The sequence below is a fragment of the Zalophus californianus genome, chromosome 10 (assembly GCF_009762305.2).
Source record: "Zalophus californianus isolate mZalCal1 chromosome 10, mZalCal1.pri.v2, whole genome shotgun sequence".
Taxonomy (NCBI): Eukaryota; Metazoa; Chordata; class Mammalia; order Carnivora; family Otariidae; genus Zalophus; species Zalophus californianus.
Window position 1 is genome coordinate 49609580 of NC_045604.1, and position 22422 is coordinate 49632001.

The window sequence follows — 22422 nt, forward strand, 5'->3', positions numbered from 1 at the left end:
GGATTCCAAGGCCAGGGGCTGGCTAGCAGAGCATGTCACACAGTTTCCATAACATCTTAAATGCTGGTGTTAATTTTTCCCCCTTCCTCTTGGATTTGCAGAATGGAGCTTTGATGACAATATACTTTGAGCTAGAGCCTAAATAGCTGCTGCAGGGCCCCTTTCATCCCTCCATGGGGCTTGGGTCTTCATGGTCCACACGGGGCATGAGTGAAGAGGCTCTGGTAACTTTGCTCCTTTGGTGGACCAGCTGGAACTGGGAGAAAGTTGTGGGGTGAGAGTAAAGGGTTAGTAAAACCAACCTCAACCAGAGAGGGATGATCAAAGTTGCTGACCTTCAACTTCACCTTTCACAATGTCAGGAAAAACTTGTTTCTAGTGTGATTCTGGTCCGGTGACAAAAAATTCATAAAAATGCTGAGGGTGCTGCTTAAACACTTCATCATCCTTATTCTGGTTGCTGCGAAGACGTACAATTTTCTAAAAACCCCGCCTTCCCTGGAAGGCGAGGTTGGAGGCCCTCTTGGCTGTAGGTATGGAGGCAGTCAGTCTTGTATGTGGCACTCAGAGTGTCTTGCCCTCTCGTCTCTGAGGGCACCCCACACTCCAGAGAGCCAAGAGGCTGTACATGGGTGTGGCCCTCCTGAAGTAAGCTGTCGGCAGCTAGAGACAGGCAGGGGCTGGGCCAGGCGGGAGGAGGTGGCCTGCCGAGGAGGTCATGGACATACGGGAGAGATGTGCCTTTGCCCACCCCTGCCCCATCCAGTGGCCCCAGAATTAAGTTCTCAATGACCTCTGTAGGCTGGGACAGAAGGACACAGAGGGAGATAAATCAGGATTTGCAGGAGTATGTGGGTAGGAGGAGAATCCTCCAGTCTTTGGCTCTGGAAAGATTTAGGAGGGTCTTTTTTATGAGAGGGTTGTTTGGCCAAGGGTTGGAAGACTGGGGCTATGAGAAGACAATCTCATTTCATTAATTTATTATCGGGCACCTACTGTACACCGGGCACAGGGATATAGTCTCTGCCATTAAGAAACTTCCTGGCTACAGACTCAAAGGGAAGAGGACAGAGAAAACCTCACTGACAAAGGACAGGAGTAAAAGGAGAAATGGGAGTCCTGGGAAGGGCCTCTTGGCCATCATGGCCTTGGGGAGGGGACTGGGTGAGCGGGTAGAGAGAGAATGTCACCCTGCTACATAGGAGACAAGTGGCTCTCAGAGGTGATACACTTTGTGAATTTGGAAGGCAAGAGACCCCTCTCATGGGAGCATTGGGCATCATTATTCTGGCTCATGGCCATGAAGAGCAGAGAGAACAGTGCCCTCAATCTACATTTTTCCTTGTTTCAGGAGAGCCCAAAGCATTTCAAAATGCAACAAGGTCCCTGTGGAGGAAAAGATGAGACATGTATGGGGCCATCTTAAGAACTCAGGGTCCTAATTATGAAGAAAGAAATGACTGGTCCAGAGCCTCTCTTAGTGAGGGGTGAGACCCTATTAACCAGTCAGTGCCCATTTGCATAGTGGATTGTGTTTCACATGCCAAGTTTATGGAGGCTGTGCTTCCACACTGATGGGCCACCTGACTGTGTTTGGGCAAACTACAAACAATGGCAATTTTCACAGCTCTCCTGTCAGTCCCTGGAATGTCACCTGTGCCGACCTGGGACAGTATCCAGCAGAAAGACATCAGGTTTTTCCTGTAGCAGAAAGACAGCTGGTTTCCAGGGTTGAGGTATTCTTGCATTTTCCTAATCAAGGATGAAGCAGTGATAAGGTGAGGTTGTGGGTCAGGTGAGAGAAAATCTGTAAAAATATTATTTTAATTTTCTTCTTCCCTTCTTAATAAATGAAAAAAAAATACCCTTGTTGCATGAGGTTTCAGAAAAAAAAATATAGTAAACACAGGCCTTTCTGTCTTGATTCCTCCAGGCTTTGCTCCTCACAGGAGTAGATGAAGGAAAAGTTACTGGAATCGAGGTGCTTGTACCAGGAAGATAAATGCAAAGCCCTCCCTCTCTCCACCGCTGAGCAGGTCAAAAAATGATTGCGTTGGGCGTGAAGGATTTATGTCTGCCGTGAGTCAGTCAGAGTATCGGGGTAAATCAAGGCTGACATTTTTAGCATCTGGGAAAAAAAAAAGCAATTGCTTTTTATGTCTACATTTTGCTCGGCTAATCAAGGTACGGAAGAGACAGTCTCCCTGGGGAAACTTTTCCACTTTTTATTATTTAGGTAGGGTTTGGTTTTCCCCATAGAACCACGGAGAAGGTCTATAAAAGCTTCAGTTCAGAGTCGGAGAAGAAAGGGAAGGGCCCTCCCTGTCAAATTTGATTTGGATAGATAAGTCGGATGAGGAAGGGGATCTGGGGTGGAGCTGGACATGGAGGTCATCTGAGCCATCTTAGAAGCAAGGGGATGCATGGGCATCTTTGTGAAAAATTTCTCCTCTCCATAGGTCTCCCGTAGGACCTCTGATACAACTGCACCATTAGGGAGAAACTACTGCGGTTTGATGCTTTTGATTAAACTGACCAGCTATTAATTGACTACTAATCGGTCCTTTAACTGAAGGCACCAGCAAAATAAGTAGATCACTTAAAACTGTTGAACTAGCTGATGTATATTGACATAGTTCAAGATCAAGCCACAGTTAATGTGTACGAGGGGAAAAGAAAAATGAGTAAACTTGCTAGTGATATTTCTTTTTAGCCTTCCATTTCCAAGGCTAATTATCGGTTTATCTAAGTGCTTTGCCTTAGTAAATGAGGATGTATTTGAATTTCAGAAGTCTTCTATTTTGCACCAGGGACTAGATTCAGCAAATATACTTTCATGGGCTAACGTATAGTAATCATGATAGCTAATTTTTTTTTTTGAGGGGGAGGGGATCTGCCATCTCCTTAAATCTCCAGTGCATCAGGAGATAGTTATGATCTCTTTTACGGATAGGGAAACATGAGGCTTGGGGAATATACTCCAGGTGTATACTCCAGTACTAATATACTCAAGTTTCTCTCCCTCTTAGAGATATGCTCCAGGTTATATCCAGCTCTTCCTAAATGGTAGGAGCTAGAGAAATTCTTTGAAAAGAGGCAATTCTGCCTTCACAGTTTTCATTCCTAACTTCTATGCCTGCCGATTCAGATTTAACCAAAGCAGAGATGCCCAGTTATTCTAACAATATTGGGAACAAGAGGTTCAACAGAAATGGATTTCATGAATGACCAGATTTTTCTTTTCATGGCCCTGAAATAGCTTGGGAACCAGCCACTGGTCCTGGAAGTGTGTACTTAGGATGATAATAATAGCTAAGACGTATCACCTCCTTGCCATGTGCCAGATGCCATGTTAAGCGTTTCTTGTGTAATTATTCATAGAGGTCCCATTGAGCCTTAACAGGTGGGCCTGTTATGAACCCATGTTCCAGATGAGGAAGCTGAGGGCTGGAGAAGTTTAGAAACTTTCCCATGCATTTACTTAAGAAGTGACGGCCAGGAAAGGAGGTCAGCTGGATTGACCTGAGAGCTCCACACCGGTGAGAGTGCTATAAACAGCTCTGCCAGGCCAGAATGCGGTTTTGGTGAGACTAGTATTGGCAGTGGTTAGTTCTTTGCCTGCCTTCATGTGTGTGTGTGTATGTGCACATGTGCCTACATCTTTGCTTTGTGATATCTGATATCAGAGATATCTGAGTTTTCTTTTAAAAATTTTAAACCCTTCCTTTATCTGCACATATTTAATTTTAAAAGAATGAAGTAGGAAGTAATCATCTGAGATCTCAGTCACTGCTTCCCTGCCCAGAGCCGGAGGATCCTTAGAAGTCCGTTAAGAGGGTGATGACCTTAAAGTTATCTTCAGTATATCAAAAAGCCAAACTAGAATTGATTTACTGATAATAAGGCATCAGGGGGTAACTCAAACACCAAGTTCATGGAATTATATTAACTCTGTGAGGTAATGTGGATTATTGTGCACTGATTGTTCTTTGACGAATAAAGATAAGGAAATAGAATGTTCTTTAGTAAAGATTGTCAGACAAAAACATTAAAAATAAGAAACCTTGTAGGGAGAAGGAAAAGGGGGTATTTGGTGATAGAAAGCCTGGGAGCCCCTGATACAAAGGTTTTTTTTTTTTTTTCTTTTTTGTTCACTCTAACTTGGCTATTTGTTGAAAATGTCAGCAAAATATCTTCAAAGCCCAATAATTTATGTAAAATGTTATGCAAATACTAGTTTTTTTGTTTTTAACAGTAACAGTAATAGTTATGGTAATGATCTTGCTTTGGAGCAGGTGATTTCAGGTAACAATTGTATCAAGACATTTATTTTAAACTTTTCATCTCCTGAGGTTAGATTGGTTCTCTTCTTCACCAAGTCCAGCAGTAGCATAGGTGTGCCCTGAGTGCTGTGGGCTCTGTGTGCGTGCATATGTGTGTGAGCTGTGTGTGTGGGCATGTGCGGTGCATGCATACATGGTTCTGTGAGTGTTGTGTTGCCCTCACCTCTGTCTTGTGCAGCTGCATGTTACAAAACTCTGTGTTCAAAAAAGTTGCTTGAAAGAGTGATGAAGTATTTGGGTTGTGGTGTGGGTTTTTTACTCCCACATTTGGCCATTAATTAGACAAACCTCACCACCGAATCCTCTCCTGTCTCTGAGGGGGCTGAAGGGTCTGTGAGAAACTAGATTTGAAAATCTGGCTGTCATTGTCTTGGGCCTGTGCCTATGCACATAAGGTGGTTTGAATGTCAGGAAGAGGTTGTGAAATCAGGTGTCCCCAGGTATTCCCCCAATACAACCACCTAATGCCAAAAATGGATTTTACTTAATCCTTCCCTTTTAACTAGTTGTTTTGATGCACTTTGGAGACAGTCCGAGTAACACTATTAATTGGGCAGAGATTAGGACATAATCTAATCACATCTGCTTTAAAAAAAAATCAGAGCCCTCTTTATTAAAATAGAATAAAGTGTAAATTGATTTGTAGCAACCTACCTCTGTACTCCTGGTTAAAAAAAGGATATCAAGTGGAATAAGATTGGCTCTAATCTTTAATTGTTATCAATCACTTCTTAGTCTGCCTCTGTGCTTCCTTTATATTGTTTCAAAGAAAGCCCTAAACATCCTCCTGTGATTTGTGAGGTTTACAAAGTCTGTCTGCAGCTTCTCTGCCTGCCTCATCCTTTCCTTCCGCTGCTGCTTTACTTGGCCCAATTCTAGGCTCACGCTGCAGCAAGCCAGGGGGCCTCCTGAGCACCCCCAGCTCACAGGGTCCATTTCTTACTCTTAAAGCTTTCCTCTGCTGCTCTCATTTGAATCAGGCTGTTTCTTCTCTTGGTGTGGCTTGGGTACTGTTGGTCTCCTTACAACACCTACTGCAGGGAGACATCCCTCCCCACCACCTATGTGCACACATGAGCAGGGTGCATTCGAGGCTGCGATGGCCCCTTTCCAGTCACTGCAGTGTCATTTCTTCCTTGCTTTGAAGCTCATTATTTATTATTCATTTTTACATCGACTAGGCCTCTTCTAGAACATCATTTTTCAGAGCATGCCAAAGAAGTTGCCAGGGGCTTAAAATCATTGCACCCCCATCTTATTTCCATGATTTACATTGGGGAAGGTGGTTAAAATCACAGCGTATGGTGGTTTCTCCCAAAGAGGAAGCCCAACCATGGCCTTCCAGAGGGTAACAGGCAGCTGTTCACTGGGTCAGGGATTGAGCCAGGTGGGGACCTGGATTGATTTGAATTGGTATTTTTCTTCATGGCAACCTCTGCTGATTTAGGGAGCTGGAGCATACATAGAATAACATGGTGGCCCAAAAAGATGTGCCAAGAGGACACTGCCTGTCAAGATGGCTAAAGTAGGAAGGTATTAGGCTTTAGAGGGTGACATGAGTTCAAACCCTGATTCCCTGATTTATTAGCTGTGTGACCCCTAAATCTCAGTTTCCTAATACATAAACTGAGAATGATGAAACCTACCTCATAGGTGTTATGGGGAATAATGAGATGATAAGTTTAAAGCAGCGAGCAGAGCACATAGTAGGTCAATGGATGTCACGTGCTGTAGTAGATTGAGAGAGCTGGAAATTCTTGGGGTATGTGAAACTTAACAACTACTAGTGCAGTCATGCTTCCAATGAATTCTGGACACTGGTGAGAATAGATAAACATAGAACTGCCAGAAATAAAGTTTCTAAGGAAACACAGCCTTCACTACACACCAAGCCCTTTTTTTCCTGTGGGCAGTGCATGCTTGGGGACTTTACCCATTAGGTGGCGGTGAAGCAGGAGGGATAGAGCTATTCCAGGCTAGTTCGCCGCCTTCAGGCAGTGCCTCTGGTAGAAAAAAGACATGACTCAAATTTTTAGAAGCTGGGAGAAGGGAACAGAAGATAAGTCTCCAGAAGGAACTGAGAGTCAGAAAGAGACTTAGAAGAACCCTAGAAGGGTAACTTCGTAGGAAATCAAGTGCAAAGGTCTGAAGGTTGAAACAGAGAGAAAAAAGAAGGATGCAAACCTAGGGAGACTGGAGGCACTGTACCTGTTGGAACTTTGGTGAAAATCAGTAAGATAATAGGGATACACGGGGAGTCTTACACTGACCTTGGATATCAATTACAGAGGTATATGGGTGAGGGCACGTGCGCGCATGCACACACACACACACACACACACACACACACACGCGGAACAAGAGCCGTGATCACTCCCCTTGACAAAGTCTAGCTCCTTCAAATGTGCCCTGGATCCCATTATTTCTTACCTCTGCAGGGTCTTCGGTTTTCTCTTCTCTTTAGCATCACCGATTATCCCCTTTCTTATTGCATCATTCCTACCTGTTCACACACACGTTGTAGTATTTTCCAAATTAAAATCCAATCAAAATAAAATCCTGTCTTGACCCTGTTTCGCATCAGCCAATGCCTCAGTTCTCTGCTTCCCTTCAGAGCCCAACTTCTAAAAGTTGTTGAATTATATTTATTTTCTCTCCTCTTTTGGTCATTTTTCAGTCTGCTCCTTTGCCCGGCAGGTGGCTCAAGCTCCCTGACACAGTCCTTGTGCTGTCCAAGGGCAGCTCTCGTCTTTGTGTTCATGGTTCCCCGGCCACCATTGCCTGGGCTGGCCACGTTTCTTCTCAACACAGCCCCCTCCTGGCTTCCACAACTCCACACATTTCCTGATTATCCTTTTCCCTGCTGGCTACTCGCTTCAGTCTAGCCTCTCTGAGTGGGGCTGTGCTCTAGAGCTTAGCCCTGGGCCCCCTTGTGTGCCTACACTTACTTCCTACACAGTCTCCTCTATCCCTGTAGCTCTCCATGCCATCTGCATGCTGATGACGTGTACACTTACGTCTCCCGCCCAGAAATCCCTGAGGTTCAGGCTCGTATATTCACCTGGCTACTTGACGTCTCTACTTGGATGTCATCACATCCAAGGTGTCTCAAAAGATACATGTCAAAATGGAATTGTTCATTCCCCTCCACTTGGCACATAGGAACACTAGAAAACACTTGGACACTACACGTAGGCATCCTTTGAAACAGTAGAAGCACCAGCAGAAAGCACAAAAAGGCAAAGTGGCACTAAGTATCAGTGAGAAGGACACCTGTTCATGAGGCATGAGCACTGAACCAAGAAACCAATGTTGCCTTCTTGGACCTCAGCTAGGAACACGTGTGTCGGGCAACTCAAAGTTCTCTCCTGTCTGCATGGGTTCATATCTGTGAATGATGGCAAAAGGGCCGCAAATACTTTTTTGGGGGTAAAGTTTAGCAAGTAGGCAAATTGACAAATATGGAATCTGTGAATAATGAGGATTGACCCTACTCATATTTCCATACTGGACACCATGCTAAGGGAAGTTACGCTGCTGTGCAAAACAGACATGGTCTCTCCTCTCATGGAATACACTCTGTTCTAACTCATGAGTGTATTTTGAGTGCATCTGCCTTTCTCAGATTCTTCCCGCAGATACCCTAGTTCTTACCACCAATATTTCTCAGTTGGGCAGTACTTATTAAATAACCTCCTTCAGTCTTGTCCCCTTCCATTCTGTTCTCCCACTATAACCGGAGTAATCCCTTCAAACATGAATTATTCAGCTTTCTGCTTTTTATCCTTCAATGGCTTCCTTTCCAATATTTACCGTGACAGCCATCTTGTCTACCTCCACAGCCTCATCTTGAACCACAGCCTCCCTTCACCCATGCTCCCACTACACTGGCTTTCAGAGTCTCGTCTGTGCCAAGTTCTTTGTTGCCTCTGAGCTTTTGCATGTGCCTTTCCCTCTGCCTGTGCCTAGAGCACTCAATAAACTTCTGTTCACCCTCAGATCTCATGCTCTAGCTTTCCCTGAACACCTGGTCTGCCTTGTTATTCCTTCTACAAAGATACCCTAATTTTTCATAAGGTGCTCATTATTTAACATACTTACATTTTGGCTTATATACTCTGTCACCCCCACCAGATTTGAATCCCACCAGGGAAGAGACCATGTTAAACTACCACCCATTCCTCATACCTGCTTTACAATAAGCATGTACTCAATATTTAGTGAATCAGCAAATGAATGGTTTAGAGAGTATACCAACTTGTGTCAGCTAAGGTAGAAAAGCCCCAGCATTGTCTACATCCAAATTTCTTTTGCTGTTTCCAGTCATCTTAAGCAGCTTTATTCTGGTTCCTTACTCTGGATTTATAATTTAGCATTTTTGTTAGGTCTGGTCGTCCATCCTCTAGTAAGCAGGACCAGGTATTTGCCATCACAACCTACCTCCTTGAAGTAGGTGTCCATGGCTCACTGTACCACCGTGACCCTATAAAGTATTCCTGATGTTCTAGCTAGTCGGTGCCTCTGTGGGCTCTTCCCAGACAATCCCACATGTTAGCACACTCGCCAATATATCTGGCTTACATTAGGTCCCTTCACAGGTGAGCAGAAGCCATCATGGGGACCAAGTCTCTCTCTCTCTCTCTTTTTTAAAAGATTTTATTTATTTATTTTATTTTAGAGAACATGTGCATAAGCAGGGGGAGGGGCAGAGGGGGAGAGAGAATCTCAAGCAGACTCCACACCCAACACAGAGCCCGACACAGGGCTCAATCCCAGGACCCCGAGATCACGACCTGAGCAGAAACCAAGAGTCAGATGCTTAACCGACTGTGCCACCCAGATGCCCCAGGGACCAAGTCTTCTAAACCACTGTATGAAGCTAAGCTGCCCTATCAATCTTTTGTAGAACAGCCATAGACCCTGAAATACTGAGTTGCACATAGGAGAACTGGTATCATTGACCAGAAATTTCAGAAAGTCCTGTTTAGACCCAATATAATGAAGGACTTTTAAACATTCAGCTGACTAAAGATGAAATAGACTGTTTGAGTAGGTAGTGAGCACACACTCCTTCAAGGTACTAGAGGGCTACTGTCTGGACTGCCACAGAGAGTATTATATTTGATGAGTCAGTAACTTCAGAGGTTTCAGATTGTGATCTGTGGATTATTCGCATCGGGATCAGATGTGGATGCTAGTGGGGCAATGGGATTGATTAGTACATTGAATAATTTGCACATCCCCATGTGGAGGCCCTGCTATGCTTGTAAAAAACCATTTCCTGGACTCCACCACAGCCCTTCAGTGTTCTGGAAGATGAAGCATGGGGAATCTCTGAAGCTTCAACATCCTGGCCTAGTCTCTAAGGTTATGTTCTACCTTCAGATTTTGGCCCCATGATCCCATAATTATATATTCAGTGTCCATTCAACAAACGATTATTGTTAACCTTTAAGTATCAGTTTGTTCTTGGCTTTAGAGATTGTGATGGTTAACTTTATGTGTCAACCTAGATAGACCATGGTACCCAATTATTTAATGAAACACATACCTAGGTGTTCCTCAAAGGTATTTTGTAGATGTGATTAATATCTACAATCAGTTTAAGTAAAGGAGATTGCCCTTGATAATGTGGATGAGCTGTATCTAATCAGTTAAAGGCTTTGATAGTAAAGACAGGTTTTCTGGGGAAGAAGAAATTTGCTTCAAGACTGAAGCAAACTCCTGCTCGAGTTTCCAGCCTGTTTGGCCTGCCCTACAGATTTTGGACTTAATCAGCCCTCAAATTGCATAATCTGATTCCTTAAATCTATATATTAATACATATATACATACATATATATATGCACACACGCATACATATACAATTAAAAGTAAAACATAAAATATATATTTTATACAAGAGATATGTAATAGATAATATATAGGTATTTATTTCCTAATAGTCTGTTTCTCTAGAGAACCCTGCCTGATCCAGAGATATAGCAGAGAACAAAAAATGTCTCTGATCTTATGGAGTTTAAATTTTAGGTTCCACAGAGGGCTATTGTATTTTCAGTGGTTTATAATTTATTGAAACTTCTTTTATGACACAGCATATGGTCTGTTTTGATGAACATACCATGTGCACTTGAAAAGAATATGTATTCTTTGGTTGTAGGTCAAGGTGTTTGAAAAGTATGATTTAGATCACTTATGTCTCTACTGATTTTTTAGTTGTCTAAAGAGTTCTATCGGTTGTTGAGAGATGGGTGTTAAAATATCATAGTATGTTGTAGAACTGTCTGTTTCTCTTTTAATTCTGTAAATTTTTGATTTATGTGTTTTGTAGCTCTGCTATATGTAGGTACATGCCACATTGATCATTAGTACGTCCTCTTGATCAATTGAGCCATTTATCACATTGCAATGTCCTTTATCTTTAATGTTACTTTTTATCTTGAAGTGTGTTTTATCTGATATTAAAATAGCCACTCTAGTCTTCCTATGTTTTGCTATTTGCCTGGTATATATATTTTACATATATTACATATTATACATTTTCTTTCAACCTATTTCTTTTCCTTCCTTCCTTCCTTCCTCCCCACCTTCCCTTCCCTTCCTTTTCTCTTTTCTTTTCCTTCCTTCCTTTCTTTTGTTTCAAGTTTTTATTTAAATTTAGTTAGTTAATATATAGTGTAATATTGGCTTTAGGATTACAATTTAGTGATTCATCACTTACATACAGCACCCAGTGCCCATCGCAGCAAGTGCTCTCCTTAATACCTATCACCCATTTAGCCCATCCCCCTACCCACCTCCCTTCTAGCAACCCTCAGTTTGTTCTCTATTGTTTAGAGTCTATTTTATGATTTTCCTCTCTCTCTTCCCCCCATGTTCATCTGTTTTGTTTTTTAAATTCCACACATGAGTGAAGTCATACGGTATTTGTCTTTCTCTGACTGATGTATTTCATTTAGCATAATTCAGTAGCTCCATCCATATTGTTGCAAATAGCAAAATTTCATTCTTTTTTCAAGATTTCATTCTTCACATACACATATTACCTTTCTTTATCCATTCATGAGTCTGTGGGCTTTTGGGCTCTTTCCATAATTTAGCTATTGTTGATAATGCTGTTGTAAACATTGAGGTGCATGTGCCCCTTTGATTCTGTATTTTTGTATCCTTTGGGTAAATGACTTGTAGTGGAATTGCTGGGTCATAGGGTACTATTTTTAACTTTTCAAGGAACCTCCATACTGTTTTCCAGAGTGGCTGCACGTTTGCATTTCCACCAATAGTGTAAGAGTGTTTCCCTATCTGTTTCTATTTAAAGTGGAATCTCCTATAGGAAGCATATGGTTGGGTCTTCTTTTTTTTTTTTTTTTTTAACAATCTCTGACTTATACTGGAGTGTTTAGTCCATTAACATTTAATGTAATTATTGATATGTTTGGATTTTGGTTTGTCTTCTATTTGTTTTCTCTTTGTATACTTCGGTTTTGTTTCTCTGTTTCTCCTTTCCTGCTTTCTTTTCGATCAAATAATTTTTAGAATACCACAGTAATTTATTAAATTACTTTTTTTGCATTTTTTACTGGTTGTTTTAGGGGCTACAATATAAATTCTTAACTTTTCACAACCAACTAAGAGTTAATATTGTACCAATTCATATAACATATAGAAAATTTGCAACTGTTTAGGTTCATTTACCTACCTCAACCCCAATCAGGCATTTATGCTATAATTGGAATATGTATTAAATCTACAGAAACCCTATAAGACTACATGTTATAATTATATAATCCTATATAATTTTCTGTAGTCATATGTATTTTATAGAATAAAAAGAAAAAATAGTATTTCATATTTGCTCATATATTTGTTATTTCCAATATTCTTCATTCTTTCCTAAGGATATGAGTTTCAACCTGGTATCACTTTCTTTTATCCCAAAGAGCTTCCTTTAGCATTTAATATATTGCAATTTTGCTGGTGATGAATTCTTATTTTTAGAATAACTGAAAATACCTTAATTTTGCCTCATTCTTGAAGGGTTGTTTTGCTGAATAGAGAATTATGGGTTAACAGTTTTTCTTACAGCACTTTAAAGACATTGTTCTATTATCTTTTGGCTTGCAAGGCTTCTGACAAGAAGGCTATGGTAATTGTTATATTTTATTCTTCTGTATGTTATGTATTGTTTTCCTCTGCTTGCAAGATTTTCTCTTTCTTTTTTGCAATTTGATTATGATATGCCTAGGCATAGTTTTCTTAGAGTTATCTTATTTACATCCCTTAGATTCTTGAATCTGTTTATCATCAAATTTGGAAAAATTTTGGTCATTATTTCTTCAGATGTTTTTTCTGCTCCATTGTCCTTCCTATTCTGGCCCTCCAATTATGCATATATTATATGTTTTAATACTGTCCCCTAACATTAAGGTTCTGTCCATTTTAAAATAATTTTTCCCCCTACTCTTCAGATTGGATAATTTGTGTTGATCTATCTTCAGGTTCCCTGACTCTTTCTTCTGTCATCTTGTTCTGCTGTTAGGCACCTCCCATGAATTTTATCTTGTAGAATCTATTTTTCAGTTTCAGAACTTCCAGTTTAAAAAAATAGTTCATCTGAGATTTCATATCTTTTGTTCATTGTGAGCATATTTTACTTCATACTACTGAGCAGAGTTACAATAGCTGCTTTAAAATCCTTCCCTGATAATTCCAATTTCTGGGTCGACTTGTTTTTAATCTCTGTTGATAACTTTTTTTCTTGGTCCTTTGAATTTTCATAGTTCTTAGAATGTCAGATATTTTTCTTTTATTGAAATATAGTTGACACACAATGTTAACATTACTTTTAGGTGTGCAACATAGTTATTCAATAACTTTATATGTTATACTATGCTCACCACAAGTATAGCTACTATCTGTCCTGATACATCAGGACAGTATCATTACAGTATCATTGACTGTATTTCTTATACTGTGCCTTTTATTCCATAACTGGAAGCCTGTATCTTCCACTCCCCTTCACCCATTTTGTCCATTCCCCATTCCTTCACCTCTGACAAACATCAGTTTGTTCCCTGTATTTCTGGGTCTATTTTTGTTTTGTTTTGTTTTGTTTTGTAGATTCAGTATATAATTGAAATCATATAGTATTTATCTTTCCCTTTCTGGCCTATTTAAAATGTCAAATATTTTTTACTTTACCCTCAATACTGTTGGTTTTATTGTGGGCACTCCAGATTCAGTTATGTATCTTTGAAGACTATTGACATTTTGTTTTACCAGACAATTACTTTGGTTGAATTTAAACTGCACATCCTGTATGTTGGCCAATAGCCAAATGTAGTTCTTTTATCCTTAGCTGAACTGCTTTTGAGTCCATCTGGTACTGTGAAGGGTGAGCCAGAGGTTTGGGCAGGGTAGAGTTTATGCACAGAATCTGGGGACCATCTATATAACTCTCTTTTGTTTCTGTGATTCTCTCTTTCCAGTGACTGTAAATATACCAAACTCTGTCTTCTGGTTCTTCAGGCCAGAAAGATTATGGTTTTCTGTTTTGACTACTTTAGCTTATAAACCCTATAAAATTCTATCTCTTTCTTAAATTTATAAGAATGGGTAACTCATCCCATGCAAATTTCCTTTTGACACCCCTCCAGAATCTGCCTGCTTTGGTTTTTCACTCTTCAGGTTATTTTTTTATTTCCTTTCTGGATTTTTTCCAGAGTTTATTGTTATCTGTGGGAAGTTTAATATCACAGGAGTATGGTGGGCCACCTTGGAAGTGACACTCTGGGATTTACCTTTACTTTTGGACAGACATCCCCCCAGGCTCTTGTGAAACATGTGCCTCAAATGAAGGACAAAGTCAGAAATCAAGGTTTCAGTTGCACCACCTCAGAAGGACAGAAGGCATTGCTGACTGCCACATCCGGCATCCTATAAAAATTAATGAAGAGGGAAGTGCCTCTGCTTTTTGTGTGTGGTAATAGTTAGGATTAGAACACTCTTGGGCTTGGCAGTGAGAGTGATGCAGATCAACTCTGTGCCACAATTCAGCTGGTTTATGACAATAGGTACAGGTTATCTAAGATTCCTCACTGGAAAAACCTAAGTAATGATACCTATGCACATGGTTGTAAAGATTCAGTGGGATAGAAAATGCTTCAGGGCCTCTGGCACCTACAAGGTACTAGACATAATTTCCTCCTCTTCTCTGTACTTTGGACATGGCCTTGTTTGCCTTGCAGTGCACATCTCCTTATAGGATCTTGGGGAGAACCGAAGTTAAGCCAGGATTATTGATGCTTAAAAGGGGTATTAGGATTTCGCTGAGTTCTAGGGTGAGTTTTTAGTATTATTATTTTTATCATATGGTAGATGAGCATGAACTGTGAAGTCAGACCTGGGTTTGAATCCCAGCTTTACCAATTATACGCGATATAACTTGGGCCAGTTATTCTGGCTGAGCTGCAGTTTTCTATCTATGAAATAGGAATAAATTAAGTCAATCAGAGAAAGACATGTATCATATGATCTCACTGATCTGAGCAATTCTTAATCTCAGGAAACAAACTGAGTGTTGCTGGAGTGGTGGGGGGGTGGGAGGGATGGGGTGGCTGGGTGATAGACATTGGGGAGGGTATGTGCTATGGTGAGCACTGTGAATTGTGTAAGACTGATGAATCACAGACCTGTACCTCTGAAACATATAATACATTATATGTTAAAAAAAAAAAAAGTAGGAAGGGAAAAATGAGGGGGAAATCGGAGGAGGAGACAAACCATGGGAGACTATGGACTCTGAGAAACAAACTGAGGGTTCTAGAGGGGAGAGGGGTGGGGGGATGAGTTAGCCTGGTGATGGGTATTAAAGAGGGCATGTTCTGCATGGAGCACTGGGTGTTATATGCAAACAAAGAATAATGGAACACTACATCAAAAGCTAATGATGTAATGTATGGTGATTAACATAACACAATAAAATAGAACCCCCCCCAAAAACCCCCCAAAAAAGTGCCTCATAGGGTTTTCTGCAGATTACATGAAAGAACATATGTAAGGTTTCTAAAGCACCCCCGGGGCCTGCTCCATAGTAGGCATTCAGTAGATGCCAGTGGTTGTCATCATCATTGTTAGCATTAAATTAAAATGGTGCTATTATAAAACCACTGATTTTTAGGCTGAGAAAGATTCACTGGGAAGAAGGAGGAGCTGCAAGGAGGTAAGGGTAGGAGCAAGTTTGTTTTCATAAGTGGAGAGAAAAGAGGGTACATTTTGATGGTGAGGCTAAACTATCCATGGGAGAGAAATTGATGTGGGAAAATCCTGTGGAGTTTGGCTGGTGGAGTAAGTCAGGCCCACTCTGGACCTCAGGCTCGAGGGTTAAAGATGAGATTAAATATTAATGTCCATTCATAATTAGGTCCTTAGGAACCCTGTGGAGCATTTCATGGCACAGTCGTTTTTCTCTCTCTATTTACATTTCCAGCTCTATGGGAAAGAGCATCGACTCTGCAGTCTGATGTGCCTGTGTGCAATGAGAGTTCCCCAGCAAAATCACAGCCCAGTTATTCATTTGCAGGTTTAGAGGACAGAGGGTGGCTATGGTGGCCTAGGGATCTGTTTGCAGCCTGAAGCCAGGACCGGGGGCTTGAAGGAGGCACGCACAATTTTGGGTTGTCGAGAAAGGGGATCTCTTCTAATATGTGTGGCATACAGATGGCAGGAGAAACAGGAGAAGGGTCTGAAGAGAAGAGTTGCATCTGAGGATGAGAGCACTGATAACAGAACCAGGATCCTTTGTGTCCTCAGCAGGAGGAGCAAGAGGCAGAGGAAAGGGGCAGGTGGGCTGAGTATACCCTTCAGGGCATGTGGGCTCAGCCTTCAGCTGTCCCCATTGTCCTAAGCAAGACAGTTGTTGGCACATATCAAGCCTGAAGGTAACAAGCTGGCTTCAGTAGCCTCTGATTTATTCATCTATTTTGACTTATTTAAAATATGTCTCTAGCTCTGGGGCCTCTGGATCTACTCCAAACTACTACCTGGCATTTAATGTAAAATCAGAAATTCCCTTTGATAAGGATACTAGGTCAGGAGGTTGGAACTTTGGACCAAAACTTGGGGACCCAACCATGAACTTCCTGTGAGTCCTTGAGGAATATCTTCTTTACATATCATGCCTCAGCCTCTCTGCTTTTCAGTATCCTGCCTGTCACCCTCATCTTCCAAGTGAGGATGGGCACAGGGGTGTCGGGGACCATCTGACCTCTCCACCTCCCTCACTTCCTACAGGCACCTGAACCAAACTGATGAAAGAAAAACTTAGTGTGCACTATGGACCTCTGTCTCCTCTTATGTTTCCTCTCATCAGATGGTACCACCATCCCCTTTGTAGAAGCATCTTGCTTGGCTCCCACCTCTCCCTTGTGTACTTTTGTTGAGTCTACCTCATATGGATTTCTGAATGTATCTACTTTTCTGAAATGCCACTGCTACTAACTTGATTCAGATCAGGGTCATTCCTTGTTTAGGTGACAATAGTTTCCTATTACTTTCCTCATCTCCGCCTTATTACCTGTGCCCCACACTCTCCCAACCTGAGTGGTCTTTCTACAGTGTGACTCTCATCCTGTTGGATGGAACTTGCTTGAAACCTTTCAGTGGTACCCTGCTGCCACCAGGTTAAAATTCAAACACCTTGCATGTTAAAGTCCCAAAGCCTTGGATTGGGCCCCTGCTGCCACCCCATGACTCCCCCTCATTATATCCTGCCCCCTACTTGAAGCCCACACTGGACTCCAGTCTTGAGAAAGCTCTCACAAAGATCTTCCTTATTTCATGATGGTTCCTCAGCCTGGAACACTCTTCTCTCTCTCTCCCCCTCTACTTCTTTTAGCCTGTGTTAGTCTCATCTGGCACATTTCAACTTAGTCATGACTTCCACAGGGATGTTTTCCCTAAGGTTTTGGAGCCTGCATGCAGTGCCTCTCTTATGTGTGTTTATATCCTGGGCTTCTCTTGTCATTGTTGCAAGTGCTTTTGTCTTGTCTGATCTCTTCAACAAACAGTGAGCCCTGTAATGGCTGGGGCCATGTCTGCCTTGCTCATTTCCACATGTCCACCTCCTAGCACCGTGTCTGCTGCAGAACAGGGGCCTGATATGTATTTGTTAAATAAGCATATATCAAGAGTTACTCAACTATAAGTCATGTTTTTTTGAGTGGAGGAAGTTTGTTAGTGAAGAAGAACCAAATAAGTTTGTTTCATTCTAGAAGGTCATTGGCATTTCTCCAACACCCTGTGCCCCTTTCCAGGGTTAGGAAGGAGACTACATTGATCACTCACCCCTGAAAACATTGTCTGGAGGCCTGTTTCATATGATTGGCTGTGTTAGTTTGTGAGGTCTAACCTTGCAGGCAGAAAATGGCTTTTGAGGAAACACATGGTCCAACAATTCCTTGTTTGCTTGTCTGGTAGGCCTGTGAAGGAGGGTCTGGGAGAAATGGGCCTTCAGTGGACCAGTAACCCTTCTGTGACTGTAAGTAACTGAGCTAAGAAAGGGTCTGACTGATCCTAATTGCCCTGGCCACACACAGGGAGCATGTGCTGAGCCTCAGAACAAGCCTGCAGCTTGGTTCCCTCTGTTCCTGGATGATGAGCCTGCACCCTCAGGCTCCATATAGGCTGCCAATCTCGTCCATAGTGTTTGCTGCCCTGCTGCCAGGAGAACAGAAAACAGTGCATATAAGCATGGAGCATAGGCCCACTGGGAAGACAGAAGCTGGGACAGAAAACTTTTTTTTTCTGTTACCTGATGTAAAATCAAGGTGACATGGTGAAATCACAGGAACTAGATTAAAGGAAATGTCTCTGGCTCTTTTGTGTACTATAGAGCTAGTCTAACTGTGGCAACAATATTATAGATTTTTATAGCACCTTTCTTCCCTAGGGCACAGGGCACTTTACTGTCTATTAACAGGCTTTCAATTGAATGGGTTCTCTCAGGACCTCAGTTCTGGTATCATTTATTTATTTTGTAACAGTTTTTTTTTTATTGTACATGAAAAAATGGGTTGAGAAATAGTCTATATTGGCATGAACAGAGCACTAGATAAGGGTGTGTGTATGTGTATGTATTAAATTCATCCATTAAGTATTAGATGAAATAAGAGAATATGTAATGAACAGAAGGGAGTTAAAGAAGAACTGATTTTGCACAAATCATTACAATTCAGTTGTGGCATTGTTGGGAAATCAGGGCCAGTTTATACTTTGCAAACAGTGAATAATTGGAAGGGGGGGTTTCTTTCTTATGCACAGAGACAATTTTTTCCCCCAGGAGAAAACCTTCCCCTATCCTTGGAAGTCATCACCAAATTTGTACATATGAAACATGTAAAATGGACGTAGAATGAGGTCACCAAAATGTTTGAATCTTTGTCTCTGGTTCTTCAACTAAGCCAGCACCGATGAGCTTGCCTCTACTAAGACTTCTGTAATAATGTGATTTACAAATAGTGGAAACCAATGTAGAAAGAAAAGCAGTAAGCATTCATGGTATTTTCATGAAACTGTTTATTGAAGAAAAATTAGTGAAGCAGTAAATATATATTTAGGTGCAGAGCTAAGAAAGGTTGTTGAGGATGACTTGAAGCTGTAGTACTGGAAGACAAATGGGCAATCTGTGGCAAATAGTCATGAAATACTTAGGGGGATGGTCATCCAAATGAAAGTTCTGTAGCAGTTCCAGTTCAGGTGGATCACTTCTGCTTCTGGCCAAGGTGGAGTAACAGAGGCTAGATTTACCTACTTGCATGAAACAGCTAAACACCTGGACAAGTAGCATGAAACAATGGCTTGTAAGATGTTAGGCATCAAAGAAAAGGGATATAGTGATCCCCGAGAGAGAGAAAACAAATGATGTGAGTCCTCTGATTATCCCAGTGTTACCAAGAGAGAATTTCCAGGCCATGGAATAGGAGGGGAAATGCAGAAAAACCTTGGGGGTCTCCTTGGTTTGAGCAGACAGAGTTGATAGTCTGGGGAGGCCAATGTGGCTAGACTTTGCAGGGCAGATCCTCTCAGGAGAGAGCTGCATAAATAGTCTCCCTTGAGTCTGCAGCTGGGTATTGATCAGCATGTGCTTATAAGGAAACTCCCCAAAGCTGGGGATGGAATAACTTGAGAGGATTGGAAGGGACAGTCTCAAAACTCAAACAAGACTGGGAATATAGTCCGTTCCCACCGACCTGGAAAATATCATAATCCATGAGACATTGGGTAGAATAATCAGAAGGGTCCTGCTCCAGCAGTGGATTTGAAATTAGTCCTAGACAAAGCACTGCTCTGATCCTGCCTAGCAAAGTTTAAGAGAATGGCCAAAAAAGGATCAAACTGCTTCCAAGTAAATTAATGGTGAAGCAGAACAAAACTCAAGATTATTAATAGAAGTACAAAAATATCCGGCACCCAACAAGATAAAATTCACAATGTCTGGCATCCAGTAAAAAAATTACCAGGCATGCAAAGAAGCAAGAAAATATATGATCTATAATCAGGAGAAAAATCAATCACTACCAACCCAGAAATGGCACAGATGACAAAATTATTAGACAAAGACATTTCATATGCCCAAGAAACTAGAGAAAAGATGGAGCATATTAAAGATCATATTGTGGGAAATATATTTAAAAAACTTCTAGAGATAAAAACTACAATTTCTGAGATGAAAAATATACTAGGTAAGATTAATGGCAGATTAGACAATGCAGAAGAAAAGATTATTGAACATGAAAACAGAGTAGAAACTATCCAGAATGAAACACAGAGATAAAAGCCTGGGAAAGATAATGAACAGAGCCTCAGTTAACTGTAGTGTACTTCCAGTGACCTGAGATACATGTAATTGGAATCCTCAAAGAGAGGAGAGCAGAGTAGCAAAAAAATTTGAAGGCATAGTGACCAAACATTGTCCAAATTTGATCAAAACTGTAGATCCATAATTTCAAGGCTCACCAATGCCCAAGAAACATGAAGAAAACCACAGGAGCACATCATAATCAAACTGTATAACATTCAGTGATAAAGGGAAGAACCCTACAAGTGGCCAGGAGAAAAAGGGATACATTATGTATAGAGGAACAAAGTTAAGGATGACAGCAGATTTCTCATCAGAAACAATACAAGAGAAGAGTGTGAGTCAACATTTAAAGTACTGATGGAACAGTAACTGTTAACTCAGAATTTTATACCCAGTGAAAATATGTTTCAACAGCTAATGTTAAATAAAAAAGAGATTTTTCAGATGTACAAAAACTGAAAAAACTTGGCACCAACATATTCTTACTATAGAGAAGGTGTCCTTTAGATAGAAGGAAAATGATGTAAGGGAGATATGAATCTATACAAAGGAATAACGAGCACTGGACATGGTAACTATGTGGGTAAATATAAGACTTCAAACAATTATTTTAATTTCTTTGAAAGAAAATGATTATTGAAAGCAAAAATAATAGCTGTGAAGGGGGGTAAATCAGAGGGGGAGACGAACCATGAGAGACGATGGACTCTGAAAAACAAACTGAGGGTTCTAAAGGGGAGGGGGGTGGGGGGATGGGTTAGCCTGGTGATGGGTATTAAGGAGGGCACGTATTGAATGGAGCACTGGGTGTTATGCACAAACAATGGATCATGGAACACTACATCAAAAACTAATGATATAATGTATGGTGATTAACATAACTAAAAAAATTTAAAGAAAAAAATAATAGCTACGTTGGAGTTTATAATATAGAGAAGCAAAATGTATATTCAGTGGTATTGTAATAGCCATTGTGTGGTGACAGATGGTAGCTACACTTGTGGTGGGCATAGCATAAGGTATAGACTTGTTGAATCACTATGTCATTTAACTGAAATTAATGTAAAATCTTGTGTCAACTATACTTTTTTTTTCAACTATACTTTAATAAAATAAATAAATTTTTAAAGGTTTTATTTGTTTATTTGGCAGAGAGAGAGGTAGCGAGAGCAGGAACATGAGCAGGGGGAGTGGGAGAGGGAGAAGCAGGCTTCCTGCCGAGCAGGGAGCCCAATGTGGGACTCAATCCCAGGACCCTGGGATCATGACCTGAGCCGAAGGCAGATGCTTAACAACTGAGCCACCCAGGCGCTCAATAAAATAAATAATTAAAACGTATGACAACAATATCACAAAGGTTAAGAGAGAAGAAATGAAATTTTTGGTTGCTAGGTTCTTAAACTATAAATGAAGTGGTACAATATCACTTGAGGGTAGATTGGTTAAAGGTAAATAGGTTAAAGATGGATATGTTATATAAACTTTGGAGTTACTCCTGAACCAAAACTACAAAGAATTCTAGCTAAAATTCCAACAAGGTAGATAATATGGAATCATAAGGGATACTCAACGAATCCCAAAGTAGGGGTGATAGATATTGTTATCTTGATTGTGGTGATTGTGTAATGAGTATATACAGATGGCAAAGCATATCAAATGGCACACTTTATGTGCATATGTGAATTTTACCTTAATAAAGCTGTTAAAAAAGATAAGATAGATTTAACTACTCAACATATCTAAAATATTTATTTTTTAAACAAAGTGTTTCATATTCCAGATTAATATGGCAGATTAATATGCCAGAAATAATGAACTTCACAATTTGTGAGAATAAATTGGAATCGTAGAAGCACGGCATTTACAAGAGCTAGAAGGTATCTTAAAAAACCATCTAGCCCTCCTTCATTTCACTGTATGAAAATGAAGGTCCAGATAAATGTGAGTTGCTTTAACTTATTATCAATCATCTAAGATGAGAATGAACAATAATAGAAAAGAAGCCAATCTTTACTTGATTTATCTTTCTGTGAAACTTCCTGGGTACAGATCCTCCATGGGTTATAGGCAAAACCACATCCGTCGCAGTGTGTCCCAGGACAGGGAGAGGACAGGGTTTTGATTAAGATGCTGGCAACTCAAGCTTAGAGTGGAACAGCAGTAGGACTAACTGGGATAGCAACAACTGAGTCATGTACTTAAACCCAAGGCAGCTGCCTT

At 40.9% G+C, this 22422-nt stretch overlaps 1 long non-coding RNA gene across 1 annotated transcript in view; it reads left to right on the forward strand.

The window, feature by feature from the left end:
- Nucleotides 1-22422, forward strand: part of LOC113933710 — a 113525-nt gene that overhangs the window by 2569 nt on the left and 88534 nt on the right. The window contains exon 3 of the long non-coding RNA XR_003523426.2: nt 1934-2184. This is a non-coding gene — a long non-coding RNA (uncharacterized LOC113933710). The remainder of the gene's footprint in view (nt 1-1933; nt 2185-22422) is intronic.